The sequence below is a fragment of the Doryrhamphus excisus genome, linkage group LG4 (genome assembly GCF_037039965.1).
Source record: "Doryrhamphus excisus strain RoL-2023G ecotype Guam linkage group LG4, RoL_Dexc_Guam_v1.1, whole genome shotgun sequence".
Lineage (NCBI taxonomy): Eukaryota > Metazoa > Chordata > Actinopteri > Syngnathiformes > Syngnathidae > Doryrhamphus > Doryrhamphus excisus.
In genome coordinates this window covers 12,594,738-12,612,018 of record NC_136360.1, presented here as the reverse complement: position 1 = coordinate 12,612,018, position 17,281 = coordinate 12,594,738, and the positions used below count along the sequence as shown (strand labels likewise).

General features: G+C 41.7%; 2 long non-coding RNA genes across 2 annotated transcripts in view; one reads left to right on the top strand and one right to left on the bottom strand.

The window, feature by feature from the left end:
• Nucleotides 1-17,281, bottom strand: part of LOC131129988 (uncharacterized) — a 122,508-nt gene that overhangs the window by 25,517 nt on the left and 79,710 nt on the right. The gene's annotated exons all lie outside the window — the stretch shown is intronic.
• Nucleotides 8,674-11,648, top strand: LOC131129993 (uncharacterized). The gene is made up of 3 exons (XR_009129945.2): nt 8,674-8,986; nt 11,221-11,397; nt 11,491-11,648. It is a non-coding gene; the product is annotated as an uncharacterized LOC131129993 (long non-coding RNA).

Sequence of the window (17,281 nt, the reverse complement as noted above, 5' to 3'; positions counted from 1 at the left end):
CATTTTGGAAACATTTAGATATCACCACAGTTTTTGCATGTTTAATGGAAGTGGTGCTTTGTCCCATTTTGTTTGAAGATCCTTGAACGCACCATGTAAAATTTTCCCATGCTGTACACAGAGACTATATTTTTACTCTGGTCCCAAATGCTGATACTATGTGGGAATTCATAAAGGTAAGATTTGATCACCTTAGTGAGTGAAAAACAGTAACATTCAAAGTCCAGGCTCATACTGGTGGATGGGGGTTCGGTATTCAAGTTGATATTGTTCCTGTTGATCTTTATAATGTAAGTGCGTATGTTTTACTGATGATCTTTCCTGGTGACTAGTTGGCCGCTACTAATGCTGACATATCTTCACATTGATTCATCATTTTTTTGAAATGTGTGCAAACATTCCAAGCTATGTATTTGAAGTTAGCTTTCCTTTTTTTTGTTTTTGTCCTGCTGGATGTCCATACGTCCTCCAGCCAAACTCTCTGTAAAAGCTCCAAAATATGTTGTCACTGTGTCGTTTACAGCTGAAGCTTTTCGAGAAGAGTCTTTAAGATTCAAATGAAAGAATGGAAACAAATATTTGTGTCCAAAACGCGGTCGTTCAAGAGGTACATACGTCCCGCAGCTCTGATTTTACATCCTGTCACATGAATGATTCAAAGCACTCAATATAAATATTAAAAGTAATAGCTTCCCTATTCAGCTATTACTCCATCATTCCCTGAAATCATCATAAAACATTCAGAACCTTTTAGAAAATTTACACACTTGAGTTTGATGGCGGGGAGGCCGGGCTGTCAGCTCCTGGAAGCTTAAATAATAGCGGAAAGCTGTTTATGGAGCGTTTTATTTATTTATTCATCGTCTCTGAGCCGGCGCTTCACTTTGGATGGACGGATGGACGTAAGGTGACGCGGGGAAGAGAGAAAATAAATAAATAAAAAATAAATCAAAGTCGAACCGCAACTCTTCCCACCAAGCAAACCTGCACCGTGTCAGACTGTGGCCGCGAGGTCAATCAATGGCGGGAGCACGGCCCGGGAGCGGCTAATGGATTGGAAGACGCATGGAGAAGGTTATGAATTTTTAACCAGCACAGACCTCCATAAATCAATGAGGACTTATTGGAGGCGATCAATTATGCAAACTTAAAAACATTTAATGACACATAATGAAGAGGTCCATAGGGGCCGGCTAGTCTGGTCTGGAGGGGAAAGGGTGGGGCTGTTTTGTGTAGTGGCGGCGGTCGGAGGGTGGAGGTCACCACCACAGATAACCAAAGACACCCTTTAAAGATGGCAGTTGTTGGCATTATTTCCATTGGATTTCATTCCAGTAATAGATCATTTATTAATTGTATTTATTTCACAATAGTCACCAGATAGTGAGGCATTCTGGTTGCCCTCTTAAGTAACCATATATGGTTCCAAGTGAGTTAAAGCTAAAATGTGACGTTAAAGCCGGTTGAAGATGTAATATGTCTTCTCTGAAATGATATTGGTATAACCATTACAATATAGTGTGGTTCTTCTACCTGTTATTTGGGTCCATTTTGAAATGATGTTGCCAAATATTGTTCCCACTCATTTAAGTTACCACGGTGTCAATAGTTAATTAAAGTGACAAGCCATTTAAGGAAAAACATCAAGAAAATTGAGATTTCTTTCATGATATTTCTTTTGCGACCTCCATTTCTAATTAGGTAACCAAATATGGTTCCCAAACATTTCAAACTTACCAAATATCGCTCCTTGCTGTAAATTATATTTGATTAAGGTGACAAATCAATGAAACTATAAATTCGTTTAACGTTTTATCTACCTGCAATCAAATATGGTTCCCACACACTGAATAAGATTCTTTCCCTGATGAAGCTCAAACTATGTTCCAGTTGAAAAGTGAATGTTTTTCTCAATAAAGTTGTATAGTAGGGGAGACATTAGGGCTGTCCTCATCCGGTATGAACTCCACCTATATCAAATATGGTTTGTAACCAGAGATGCGATCTTACACGATAAAGTTAAAATATTTGTTAAATTGAGTTGAAGGCTTTCTTCTTAAAATTGTATTCAAGTAATACGTCAATGTAATATTAACCCTTAGATGCATAAGTGGGTCAAAAATGACCCAGTCAGGTTGTTTTCTTGAAATATCTTTGTAATGAAAAATTGTTATAATTTCATATTCCAGGTATTCCTCAAAAAACATATTTTTGATATCATGCCATTCATATTTTTAACTTACCTTTATGCAACACATAATGGATCCTCACATTTTCTATTGTTGTACAGGGTCATTTTCTTTTTCAAAGATGGAAAAAAGTGAAAAATTAAGATGTTTCTAACATGAAATCATTCTTGTGTGGTCCTAAATATAATACTAAATATCATACAAGTGATTATTTCTAACCAAAATGGCAAAATTGGCATAAAAACGCATTGATTCTAGTATGGGTCATTTTTGACCCACTTATGGAAGAGTGTAGGGTCCAGTCACTCGTGCATCTAAGGGTTAAAGTGCTTAGCATGTTGGCCACACAGTTGGGAGATCTGGGTTTAAATCTCTGGACATCTCTGTGTGGAGTTTGCATGTTCTCCCCATGCATGCGTGGGTTTTCTCCGGGTACTCCGGTTTCCTCCCACATTCCAAAAACATGCTAGGTTAATTGGCGACTCCAAATTGTCCATAGGTATGAATGTGAGTGTGAATGGTTGTTTGTCTATATGTGTCCTGTGATTGGCCGGCAACCAGTCCAGGGTGTACCCCGCCTCTCGCCCGAAGACAGCTGGGATAGGCTCCAGCACCCTCCGTGACCCTTGTGAGGAAAAGCGGTAGAAATTGGCGACTCCAAATTGTCCATAGGTATGAATGTGAGTGTGAATGGTTGTTTGTCTATATGTGCCCTGTGATGTGCTGGCCACCAGTCCAGGGTGTACCACTCAAAGTCAGCTGGGATAGGCTCTAGCATACCCCCGTGACCCTAATTAGGATTAAACGACACAGAAAATGGATAGCTGGATTAAAAATGCTCATTACAGTCTGTTACCAAATATGGTTCCCAGCCTCCTAAGTGACCAAAGTACATTGCTCAATAAAGTTCAAATCCAGTTGAAAATAATATGTATTAAAGTAATATTATATCATTGTCCCATTTAAAATGCCATTATACAGCTCGTTACCACATTATGGTTCCCACCCACTTAAGTTACCAAATGTGGTTCTCTGTGTGATAAAGCTCAAAGTTGATGTTAAATCCAGTTGAAGATATAATGGTGCTGTCTTGCTAAGCTCATCATATACAGTAAATGCCCTCAGGCTGCCCACCCCCCAGGGGTGGTAATCTGAAATCACTGAGCTCTAAACAATCCGCAGATCCGTCCCCTCGCCGACCCAGCCGCCGTCTGCATCCTTGCGACAATTCATGTTTAATGTATGTTACTATAGCAATGCAATAATGGCATCACGCCACCTTTAAACAGGTGTTTGGGCTCTAGCGTGTTACTTTCTAGATTGTTCATGTTTGTCGTGGCGGATGAAAGCGGAGCTGAGCTAACACGCTCGCTAGCTGGGGTCGTTTGTGTTTATATCTCTGTGGGAAGATTCATTTTTTTTTCCTTGTTTGAGGAGAGGGAACAGTCCCACTGGTAATTCTTTCCAGATGTTTGGATGTGCCCTGGGGGGGCAGTGACTAGGGAAAGGGGGGGCCAGATGAGACGCTGACACAAGTCCACATGTGTCCCACCTGCCATCATCCAGCCCGCTGGGAGAACATCCACATCAACGCATCCTTTTCCTGGAACGCAAAGTGCTTCCTGACTTATGAGTTGCGACCCTCTCCACCCCCACCCCACCAGCTCCCCCACCCGTCCTTCCATAATGGCAGAAGGTCAGGTTGTCCTCCCTGTGCAGTGTTTGAAGGAGGTAAAGAGGCACTTAGTCGTTGATGGGCCCAAGTCACCAGGCCTTGACGTTGATTTCTTTGGCCCATTTCCTCTCCATTTTCCCGAACGAAGTCGGATAATGACGTGTCATTTGGGATGACATTTTCCTTCACTCACAACTTTTCTCTGTAAACTGCATCTTTCTCATCGCAGATTTGGATGCTGTGAAGCTTCTTTTCTTTGGGCCTGTTGGTGTAGATTGGGGTGTCCAAACTTTTTTACAGCAAGGGCCACATTCTGAAACAGGTAGATTTTTCTGCACCATATTATGTTCTTTTCGTAAAATTAGGACTTTTTGTCATTAGATTCCAACTTATTCTTGTAAAATAATATTTTTGTATAGTCATTCATTCATTCATTCATTTATTTTTTTACTGCTTATCCTCACGAGGGTTGTGGACGTGCTGGAGCCTATCCCTGTTGTCTTTGGGAGGAAGCCGGAGTATTTTTGTATATTATTCTTATATTTAAAATGTGTCACAAGCCAATAATGAAACAGACACAAACTTTGGACACCCCCGGTTTAGATGCTCTTGCGACTACTGCATCATCCTAGGAAAAAATATCCTATATTTCGTAGCTTCTTAGCTATAACTAGCATTGTTGTTTTAATGTCAGAGAAGTTAAGTTGATATCATAAGACAATAACACCATGAAAAGGATTATGCTAAAAAATCCAAACCAAGTTGGCGTTATGAATTCCATCAGTCTAATTGTCACACACTCCACAAGCTAGGTCCTTTATCCGATCGTCACCAAAATGAAGACCTGTACCCTAGACAGATGGCCAATAATATCTTACGAAAATTGTTTTTGCCATTAGCTGATACAAAATGAAACACAAAACTCTCATCTGGATGGTGATAAAATATTAGCATCTGTTACGGGTCTACCCGAAAACCTGTAGACCTGATCATCAGGAAAGAACATGTGAGAATCATGAAAGAACCTATGTTGGAAGACAACCAAAGCTCTCAGAATGGATGGCAAATTATAAATTGCAATAATTTCCTTTTCTTTTGCCTAAATTGTGGGTTGGGCTTGGTGGCGAAGTCTGCTGATTCACCTTGCAATACGAAGTACGACTGTCATCAGTGTGTTAGATTGACATGTAAGACTAAGATTAAGATATGCCTTTATTCGTCCCTCAGTGGGGAAATTTGTATTGCCCAGCAGCAAGAGTACAGAGTCAGTTAAGCAGTACAAAATACACAATATAGAAAAATAAACAATATAAACAACCCAAGTATTAACAAAATCAACAGTTTTTCCCAGAGTTATATACAATACAGTATGTAGATAATATGAAACGAGATGAGATATATAACCAGTCTATACACTGAGATCTTGTTAGAGAGTTAATATGAGGCATTATGGAAATACTTCACATAGAACTTAGTATATTGCATTTAGAGCCCTTAATATTGCACATGGAGGTTGATCAGATATTGCACAGTGAATGGGGTCTGGAGTAACTATACTGACTATAAAAGCAAGTATTGCACAGATGTACATAGTAGTGGTGTAGAAGTATGTATTCCAGTATGATCATCATGACAGGATGCAGGTAGTCTTCCATTTTGGTTTGAAGGTGGCATTTTTTTTTTATAATTTGTCCCATTAGAGGGGATGAAAGTGAAGAAACACTTCAGTTCCATTATGCATGTCGTCTGAAGCTATGGCTATATGCACCGTGACTATGTGACTAACTGAAAATGATCTGAAGCTGAAGCATACAACTTTCCACGCCTAGTAGAAAGTCAAGATGTAAAAAGTGGAGCAGTTAGCGAGGAGGCGCTGAGGCTAAAGGGAAAGTCTTTGCGCAGGTACTCGGTTCACGCTTGGCCGACCGTACTGGTCCAGACAGGAGAGATGACCCGGAGTCAGGCCAAAATGTTTACTGGCAGATGTGCTCTAAAGCAGCGCTCCTTAGCTGCTCATGGCAGCGGAAAATACCCTGCTGTTTTGCCGCGGCTGCCCCCCTCACTTTCCGCCAACAAAATCTTGACCTTTTCAAGAAATGACGGATGAGCTGGCCGTGCTTCTTCTTCTTCTTCTTTTTTGCCTTCTTTCTTTCTTTTTTCCATTCCATTGAAGACGGACAGAAGCTAGGTCGGAGCTAAGCGCTGCAAGGCATACGTCACAGCCCCCCCCCCCCCCCCTCCGATCCTCCTTTGCTCGCTGTTTGGCGTCACTTTGGAGGCCGGCGCCGCTTCTGGTAGCGTCCCCCTCGGCACTTTGGCTCATGTGCAGCGGTTCGCGTCAAGAGTTTCCGTTTGCCGATTAGAGCCTCGCTGGTGGCTGTCAAGATGCTTTTTCTTAGCTATGATTCACTCTTTTCATAAACACTCATAGGAGGTTTTAAGATGTCTATGCTCACGATATTTCTGAGTAATTGTCACCCACATCTTTGACGTTTTTGCCTCCAAACCAATTCTGTACACCAAACTAACAGCTAATGGTGGTGTACTCTGACAAACCAACAGGTACAAAACGCACAATGGATTGAACGTCAAGGAATCTGGCATTAAATGTTCAGATTTGAGTAGACAAAGACAAAAGTATGAACCACATGCTGTGATTTAGCAGATGCAAACAAACACAAAGGAAGCTAACCTCTGTGCGTGCTAACAGCTCAGAGTGCCTGAAGGAAGATTACACTCGGACGAACATCAGCACCAACTTCAATACGCGATGCTTTCCTAAGAACAAAACTAAAAAACACTCAAGAAGGCTACTGATGTATGAATTTTACATGAAAAAAATATAATATATACATATATATTGCCAATTCTGGTGTTGCAAATACCAGTCGAGCTCCACGGTGCTGGGCAGCGTGCACGGGGCCACTACAGGACGTCGGGCCCTCAGGCCACCTTCATGAAGTCTGTTCCTGATTGTTTGGGTAGACACATTCACACCAGTGGTCCTCTGGAGGTCATTCTGTAGGGCACAAGCAGTGCTTGGCCTGTTCCGCCTTGCACAAAGGAGCAGGTATCGGTCATGCTGTGGGGTTGAGGACCTTCTACGGCCCTGTCCAGCTCTCAGAGAATAACCAACAGTCTCCTGAAATCTCCTCCATGTTCTGGAGATTGTGCTGGGAGACACATTAAACCTTCTTGCTGCAGCACGTGTGGATGAGCCAAAAAAGATCAAGAGGGAGAAACTTGAAATGACCTCCACATGTAAAACCAGTCCTGTTTTGAGGATTTTTCAATTGTTGCCACTGAAGTTAATTCCATGAACACCAATACAGCTGAAATTGATTAACGAGGCCCTCTGCTTAACCAACCAGAAAATTATCAGACAGGTTTAATTCAATTCATGCCAGGCCCAATAAAAAAAGTGTTCCTTTAATTTTTGTGAGCAGTATATTGTATATGTGCATGCTCATTCTCAAATTTGGCTTTGGTTCCCATGGCAATGTGTCCTCTCCTGGTTCAGAAACGCCTGAATATGGGGTGTTATGGTTGCCTGTATTGTGAGACTTTTAGCCTGACCATATGAGTTTTGGGTTAACTATTATTAAGATGGGCAGGCCACCAAGTAATGCAATTAATTACCGTATTTTCAATACCATAAGGTGCACCTGATTATAAGGTCCATGCTAAAACATATGGTCGAAGTGTCAAAGAACAGGAATCTGAGGCAGAATGTCGAATGCAGCCGCAAACTTTTCTTTCTTGTTCAACATGAACTCACACTTGTAACTGCAGCAAAAGAAAAAACGCAACAAAATCCTACCGTCTGAACCGTTCGGGTGGCAACACCCCTCAAATAATGTATGGACCCAGCTCCTAGAACTTTACTACTACTACTTTACTACTACTAGAACTTTACTAGAACTTTATTCTACTAATTAACTTAATTAATCTCTCGGCTGCACAGTGGACGAGTTAGCACGCAGGCCACACAGCTAGGAGACCCGAGTTTGATTCCACCCTCGGCTATCTCTGTGTAGAGTTTGCATGTTCTACCGTGCGTGGGTTTTTAATCCAGGTACTCCAGTTTCCTCCCACATTCCAAAAACATGCTAGGTTAATTGGCGACTCCAAATTGTCCATAGGTATGAATGTGAGTGTGAATGGTTGTTTGTCTATATGTGCCCTGCGATTGGCTGGCGACCAGTTCAGGGTGTACCCCGCCTCTCGCCCGAAGACAGCTGGGATAGTCTCCAGCACCCCCGTGACCCTCGTGAGGATAAGCAGGAGAAAATGAATTAATGAATGAATAATCTTCTCCCACAAATTCATCAAAGTCTTCATTTTCTGTATCTGAATTGAACTAGCCATCAAACATTTTGGGTTCCCTCTCATCATTGTCGGAGTCAGGTATCTGTTCAGCAATGATGCCGGCTTTCGCCAAAACTGGGACAACAGTTACCAAGCAGATACCTTAGCCCAAGCATCCACAATCCATTCACAATGTTACTTTGAACGCCCTGTTCAAGCCAATGCCCAGCAGTTGGAGTCCTTTTGTAAATCCTCCTGGAATTATGGCAAACTCCGAAATCACTTTTGTCTTGTAAAATGTTTTGTCAATCCACCATTGGACAAAATGTGAATCTCGATCAGGTTATTTTTCTCTGCCCAAATACTTTGTAAAAATACAACATTTTCTGTTACTTTTGATGTAATATAAATCAATATAATTTAAAAAATGAAGTCAAAAATGGCCCTGTCCTTGTCCACAATGGTGTGGATGCTAACTACAGTGTGCAGTGTGTTAATAATTCTGAGCATCTCCCGAGGATACAAAGTGCCTAGGGCATTGTTTAGTTGGGAAAATCCTCCGCTGGATTGTGTTGCCATGGAATTGACAGTGTGTGTGAGATAAAGCAAACACCACAGAGACACCAGGACATCTTGACAAGAGGCCAGACGCTGTGTCCCCAGTGACTGTCCACTGACAATTGACTTTTCAGGAGGAGATGTGTTTAGCACAGCTTACAATTGATGTGCTAAAATATTGATAGAGGACATTTTATGGGATGGGGAGGGGATGCTGGGATTGACCCCAACATATTGATGACTGTACATTGTTCAGGTAAGACACTATCAATGCTAGCATAACACAGATTCTTGTAAACTGGTGATGCTAACATGTTGTGTTAGCACATGACTTGATGATTCTAATACAATGTTAAACTAGCATGTTTCAATCTCAATTCTAGCATATAACTGATGCTTGTACAATCTCATTACTACAAGATTGCCATTGAATAATTCCCCAGAAACTACCATACTAAAACATGATCAACATTAGTTAGTTGTTTGTTTTTACCACTCTCCTTTTAAAATCATTATAGAACACCATCAACGTTAGCAAATTGCCAATGTTAGCATACTGATACTAAGACGTATATTACAATTGCTACAACATTGACACTGGTAGCCAATTATTTATGCTTGCATATTGATGCGCAATATCAATGCCATAACTTGACGATACTAATACAGTGTCAACACTAGTTAACGGTAGTCATTGTTGAGCTAGTAAGTTGTCAGTGCTAGCACATTCCTCATACTTGTACAATGTCAATGCTACATCATTGCCATTGAACAATTTTCCCACTGAGGGACGAATAAAGACATATCTTATCTTATCTTAACAACTCCCTGAAAGCTATCATATTACAGATGCGAGTACTTTCACATTAACAAGTTTTTTATTTCAATTTTGGCATGCTAGTACTGTTTTTTTTTACCAACTCCCTCTGTCCGCCTGGGTGGGAGTTAGCGTTCTAGAACATTGTTAGCACATTGTCAGTGTTAGCCTATTGATGTTACTAACAGTGTGACATTGGAAAATTACAATAAGTTGTAGAAGTACCTGACAACGCTAATACAATGTCGACACTAGTCAGTACTTGGCGGTATCAGACTGTGGATGCTAGTACAGGGATGATGCATAAATACTGATGATGCTAATATTGTCGATGGGATCACAACACTGCCAACGCTAGCTTATTGTTAATACTCTCCCATCAATAAGTGCCATCAATGTTGTTGACAATTATTTAGGACAGTTAGCAGCACAAAGTAGTGTACAAACGCCGGAGAGGCGCTAACCTTGTTGTTTGAAGTGCAAATGTGACGCGAAGCAGCTATTGATGGCTATGCTAGTGACACTAGCGGCCTGGGGCGAGGTCAACAACAGCAGAGTCCTTGACTGTAATGGCTGCTCCGCGGGGACCCTCGGACGCACGCCGGCGCCCCCGCAGCCATCTTTCCGCCGCTTGCTGATGAGATGCCTCCTCGCCGAGGCCACGCATCAGGAAGGTGTTAGCGCTGTCAGACAGAGGCGGGAATATTGACTTAAATAGCTTGACCTAGACATCCCCGCTGGTGCTACCTTTTCACCCCCGACCTATGAACCCTCCCCAGCCGCCCTCGTCCGGTATGGTCCAGCCTTAAGCCAGCCAGGGCCTTCCCGCCGGGTCGTATCTTGTCCACATACATTAAAGTGAGAGGAGAAGGCGCTTTAACATGGACGTCCCCTTTGAGGAAGTCCTGAATGGGCCAAGACCATCTGACTGACTCTCGTCATTAGCTGTCAGTCATTGTCAGCTTACAAGCTCTGCGAGTTTTAAATCGATCAATCTATTTTTTTCATCAAATTTGCTGGTAAATTTCAATATTGCTGTACTAGTGTTTACGATAATATACATTTCCGTGATTATATGCATCAACGGCTTTTAAAAAGTTGTAGATGAGGTGGGGGTTGTGCATTGCTATTAATTGAAGTATTTGTAGAAAAAAAAAAAGTGCAGTAATGACATGATAATGATTTTGGATACATTCAAAAAAAAAATACATATATACAAAGAGAATTATTCGTTTCTTTGTCACATGAGTTTTATATATAAAGAAATTCGACAATGTTTTAGTATTGAAAAACAATTTCTTCATTGACGAACACTCTTTTGGTATTGTATTATTTTTATTATTTTTTCATATATTTTTAATTATTTAACTATATTATGCAGAATATAATTGAAAAAATAATGGTGCAAATTGATCATTGGAAAAAAAACAATTTCTTAGTATTTTCTGCCATTCACATGTTAAAAAATGAATTTAATTGCACATCTAGTGATGGTGACGGCTGCAGTGCAACAGTAGCAGTGTCAACCTCTAACAAGCTAACAGGCTAAGATGCTAGTGCGTCACGTCTTCCACTGCAGAGCAGTAGGCCTGTGTGGACAAGCTCTCCTCCAGGCTGCAGTAATTGTGTGTGAAGTGTCAAAACAGGTTGTGTTTGCTGTATTGTGTGTCCAGGCTTCATCACACTTCCTGGTAAGAGGGAGAGTTTAGATGCGCCCCAGCTTGCGAAGGCCCCGGGTCCTTTATGGTGCCATGAGCTAATTGTGTACATTATCACACCTTGCTGGCCCCGTGTCCACTCGCCGGCCAGCCAAACAAGCCGGGACGCCTTTCCACGCCATTTATTGCCAGGTGTGAAAAGCTGCCACCTTCGCGCGTGTCACTTTTGTCTCCCCCCTCCTTGCCTCATCTCCGCTTTACCGCCACTCCCTCTTTACCCCCCAGCAGGTGAAATATGGACCACCTGCCACCGTCTGAGAATGATGGAACACGTCTTCCTTGATGTGATTTTACTTCACCTGATAATTATATTCACTTTTGATTGACATTGTATCATCTGCTAACATATCCTAATACAGTTTACTGTTTGTTTTGATATATAGTCCAATGGTCCCCCATGATGGACAAAGACTCCCACACCCTCCAACACACACTCACTGTGTAAAGGAGCTCAATTAGTGACGATGCATCCAAAGTGTGTGAAGGAGCGGTGTCGTCGGTCTTTCCTTCCTACAGCTGACTCAATTAGAAAAACTGCTACAAAAATTCTGTATGTTAACCGTGCAATAAACTGTGCAATAATCATGCAATAAACCTGTAGCTTGATCAACATGTACACAGCTGTAAATAGTGAATACTACTTGGTTTACCTTGATTTTCACTTTTTTCACTCTTGTACTTTTGCTGCTGTAAACCTGGAATTTCCCCTAACAAAGGCGTATCTTATCTTAATAGAGTACCAAAAATACGGTGCAACCCACTAATGTTTTTTAAGTGTGTAAAAAGCGTAAAAATAAGCTAAGCAGTGTTAATAGTATAAAATGTTAACTTTATCACAATGAATATGCCGTATGGTTAAGCTAACATGTGTCCAGTTACTTCTTCTGTAACACTTCAGAAAAAAGAAAAAAGCCAAAGAAGAAGCAAAACTAATGCAGAATTTATCCTTTCATGCTCATTTCACTGTGGCCATGGCACACACCTTCCACGAGGGCATGGGAAGATTTGGAGTTATGTGCCTAATTTATTTCCGCACAAATGTTGATCAAATTCAGAATGGTGTTTGACTTAAGACCAAACTGAAAGACTAATAAAAAAAACATCATGTTTATTTGACGATGTCAATCAAAAGTGAACATTAGCATATCAAAGTTACCACAGTGTTGTATTTTCTACTGCTTATTTCCTGTCACAGCAGGTACTAAACAAACTAAACAACAACAAAAAAAAACATAAACCAAGGCAGACATTTCATGCTACATTTCATCAGTGACTGGTGCAGCATGTTGGCGAGTGCAGAGAGATGACTGCCACGCTCTGTTAGCTCAAAGGAAGCACGGCGGATGACCACTTCCTATTCAATGTAGCATGCATCGGCCCACATAGATCAAACACACACACACACATCTGTGCAGCATTTAGCAGGCCAGCTGACAGTCAGGACGTGGAGCATGTGCTGATACTACCTGGCAGCTACCCCTCCCCCCAAAATATATATATATGGATATAAAAGTCCATCAGTCGAGCTTTTATTTCCTCTTAGAATGAAGCTCCTTTATTTTAATAATCTAAAGCCAGCGACTGGCAAATTGCACGCCGCAGGACGAGATCTGTTGATGAATCACGGGGCGTCACAGGCGAGATGGCTTCCGCTCCAGCACACTGTTCACGGGGAAAAAGCTTTTTTTCATGCTTTATTTAGCGGAGAGTCACTCTGATTAGCGAGCACACGCGGCACCGCCAAATCGAACCTGTCACATACTGTGGCGGCCATGTTCGCGGGACGGGCTCACACACTGGCAGCCAATCACGTGTTAGGATTTGGAATATTCAAACTAAAGCTGTTAACGCCACAAAAATCTAATAATAAAATCATTTTTTAAAATGAAAAGATTCCCTATTATGCAGAACTAACTTTTTAATGACATTCTAACAGTAGTGTGTGGCCCTAGACCAGGGGTCTCAAAGTCTGGGTGTGGCTTCCCAAAAAATATACAACATAAATATTCAAACAAGTGTCGCCGGGGGTGCTTGCATGCAAGGCATGCTGGGAAACCGCTAAAAGAAGTTGCTAAAGTTACATGTCTACAAATTGTAGTTTATTATTCCTCGTAGTAGTAGTAGTAGTAGTTGCTATATGTGTGTTTACGTATTACAAGGTGTCATTTTCTTGTTTTCACTATTGGATCTACATCGGTAGAGTAAAACTAACCTGTCTCATGACGATCTAAACCCAGCTCACGTTCCCTATTAGTTTTCACCGTGATTATGTTTTGTCTAGTAACCCTGCCATTCATTTCATTTTTGGTTGCCTAACTTAAGAGACTCTTAATTCTTTCATTCAGTTGAATTAAATCTGAATTTAATCTGACCGTCTCTCTATGATACTATATCTAAGAGATGGTCGGGAGAAAAAAGTTTATAGTAACACAGTCATGCCTTGGCGGCGGTCGAGTGGTTAGCGCGCAGACCTCACAGCTAGGAGGCTAGGGTTCGATTCCACCCTCGGCCATCTCTGTGTGGAGTTTGCATGTTCTCCCCTTGCATTCGTGCATTTGGCGACTCCAAATTGTCCATAGGTATGAATGTGAGTGTGAATGGTTGTCTATATGTGCCCTGTGATTGGCTGGTGACCAGTCCAGGGTGTACCCCGCCTCTCGCCCAAAGACAGCTGGGATAGGCTCCAGCACCCCCGCGACCCTTGTGGGGAAAAAGCGGTAGAAAATGAATGAATGAATGAGTGATGCCTTGGTTAACGTCATTAATCCGTGACTCAAACCAAAACGGACGCTAACCGAAGCAAATTTTAATGGGTTGCTATGCAGAACTCTGTGTATGCATGTACTGTATGTATGTGCCGTTGCCTCGTCGTCACATTTTCATACCTCTGAAATGACGACAGTTTAAGCCGTAAAAATGTTGCACCTTTGGTAAGGTCCATATATTGTCACGCCGTGTATCTCTCTACAGCTGTGATACAGATGTCCTAAAATGGGGTGATCGTGCATTGCAAGATTTCATCCTGAGCGCGTGATCAAAGATGGTAACGAAAACAAAACATATGGTATTTTGGATGCTAAACAACTACCATTAGGAAGTTGAGCCCACTCAAGGTATACACACACCACTTTATAAAAAGACAGGCTTCGCTACACATCTTAGAATTTAGTAACCTATAAACTGTCTGTCAGTCAACTGCAGGCATGTATGTTTGATCATTTAGTTTTTCCAACCTCGCGTGATGTTTCTGTTAAAATGCTAACAGTAAGAATGATGAAATTCGTGAAATGTTATGCAATCTAAACTATTCTAAACATATTGGAACAATGTTAATCAAAAATGAGCACTGCAGGTGCAGGTGCCGGTGTACCTAATAAAGTGCCGGCAGAGTGTATTTACCAAGCCGAGCATCAATCAATGGTCTTCAAGAGAGGCCTCCAAGTCCATGGCATGTGCTCAGTCAGACGGCTTGACCGCCCGCTATCGATTCCCAGTCGAGCCTCAAATGTCAATACAGCCTCTTTTGGTTCGTGTCAACCCCCCCCAACCCTCCTCCAAAAAAACAACTGGGAAAAAAAATCATCTTCATTGATCAGTGTGGTCTGAGAGCAGGTGGCCCCGCTTGGAGCGCCACAACAATTGGACTTGGAGCGCTCCACCCGGAATGATAAGACGCTCACTTCATGGCCCACTGAGCCACATGTCGGTCACTCACAACTGTTTTTTATTTCCTTATTTCGTACTTGTTTACCTGTGGCCACCATTAGGTGGGAGACAGCAATTGGTCACATGATTGGTACGATGCAGTAAATAATCACCATGTGGGTTTAGAATCTGACATGGTTTGTGATATTAAGTATAATTTGATGAGTGGAAAATGTACAAATGTTACAACTCCACTTCATGCCTGTCCACTTTCAAAGATGACATCGGTTTTAAGACCTGTCTTCGAGCTACAAAACGGCGTGGCCATGTAACAAAATGGCCAAAAGAACACAGTTTTTATCGGAGAGCAAAAGCTGAACGCATACTTTGGTGTGACTGAAGCCTAAAAAAAAACATCACCACACTAAAAACATCCGTCAATGTTGTTGCTGAAAGACGAATCCTTCTTATTGTTTATGAAATTGGGTCGCAAACCGCGTGGTGCAGTCAACAGGAGTGACGTGGGTGACGTTGCCTTCACAAATGTCCAACTTCTTCCAAGTCAGGCTTTTAGAAGATGGCAGCGACAAAGAGCCCCCCTCCCTCTCTAAATCATTGTGATCAGCCATGAAAGCAAACGTTCTCCTCCCGAGTGTCATTCTCTCTCGCCCACCAACATTTCTTCTCTCGCTCACGTTTGAAGTCGCTCCTCTCTGTCTTCTTGTCTCATTAAACATAAAAGTGCCAAATAAAATTCAAATGAACTGTTTACCCTGTTACTTTAAAATGCACAATTTACCCTCGCCGGGCGAGACGCCTCGCAATTACGACGGCTTGCCTCTCCCACGTCCATTTAGCGCATTTTCTATAACAAACCCCGCTAATCATCTGGCAGATCAAAGTGACACCGCAGACCAATTTTAAATATTTAAATCGGCACCGTTCAAATCTTAAAGCACATCAAAGAATTTCGCTTTTAATTTTTGCGAGGCGGGTTGCCGCTAGATAGAGATGCATGCAGAGACACACACAAACTCCAATTAAATATTGCTAACCTACTGGATGTATTTTCTCTTGCATTTCCTTTCTATTTATTGTATTTACCTACGTGCAGGACTGAGACATTCAAGTGATTGGATGCACCTCTCATGTCATGATGGATGACAGCAACCCACGTAAAAGTCATTGATGACAGCTTCTAGGATGCAAAATAACACAAACAATTGAAGCAATTATAGACTGTGAGAATTAGAAGGATGTGTATGGAGTCGGGTGTAATAGTACGCATAATCACAGTTTGGTGCCTATGTGCATTTTGGATAAGGGAACAAAACACAAAACAAAATTGCTCAGCTTCTGTGTGGACCAAATGACCAACTTATGATCCAAACGTATTGACTGCGGGTTTGTGATACATTTTGCACTGCGTGTGCAGAATCTCACATACCCTTGACATAAAATCCCATTTCCCACACTGTACGTATTTCAAAAGAGGGACAGTCTTCATAAAAGCAATCAAAAAGGTGAGACCTTTGGCGACAGAATATATATATATACTATAGGTATAGGTGACATGTTTGGAACAACGAATCTCCTTAGTTACGTGCCCACAGGGCCCCCCTGCCTCCTGGCCCCTACTAAGACGTGCGCTGGGCCTGTTTTTGAACACTTGAGCACCATAAATAGACAAAGATGTGTGCATACGTAAGATGATGAAGTCAGTGTAATGCCAATGTTCAGTAGACACGAGAACTCTAACTTGGCTGGCGACCAGTCCAGGGTGTACGCCGTCATCTCGCCCGAAGTCAGTCGGTATAGGCGGCATAGAAAAAATAAGGATGGATCACTCTGTTCAAGCTCTTACATTTGCATTTGCATCTTCCTAAAAACAAAACACTGCAAACCAGAGTTGTCCAAAGTGTGGCTCAGGGACAATTTCTGAAGGCAACTTGGCTCTTTCTAATGACCTACATTATTTGATATTACACTAATTTGCTTTGTTCCCTTTAACACAAAGCTTCTGTAGCCTAGAGCAATCCAAATACTGTATTGGTTTTAGTATCTTTAATGTACACATACACCTCCTTTCATTTCTCTGTATGCTATATCAATGTTTTTGTTTTTCATTGGAGAATGTTATTTATTGGACAATTACTTGCTATATACCACAGTACAGATTGTAACGTGGGTTACCTGTACCATTGCACCCCTAGTTGGTGTAGTATTAATAAATAGGTCCAGCCCATTAGCTCCATTCCCCACCTCTTCACACCATAATGACTTGTCCTTGTTCGCTTATGTATTTTCACAGAGTGAGTCAAGCGTTCCCAAACAATGTAAGATGGTTGTCAAGTTCTGGCTTCTTCTTGGC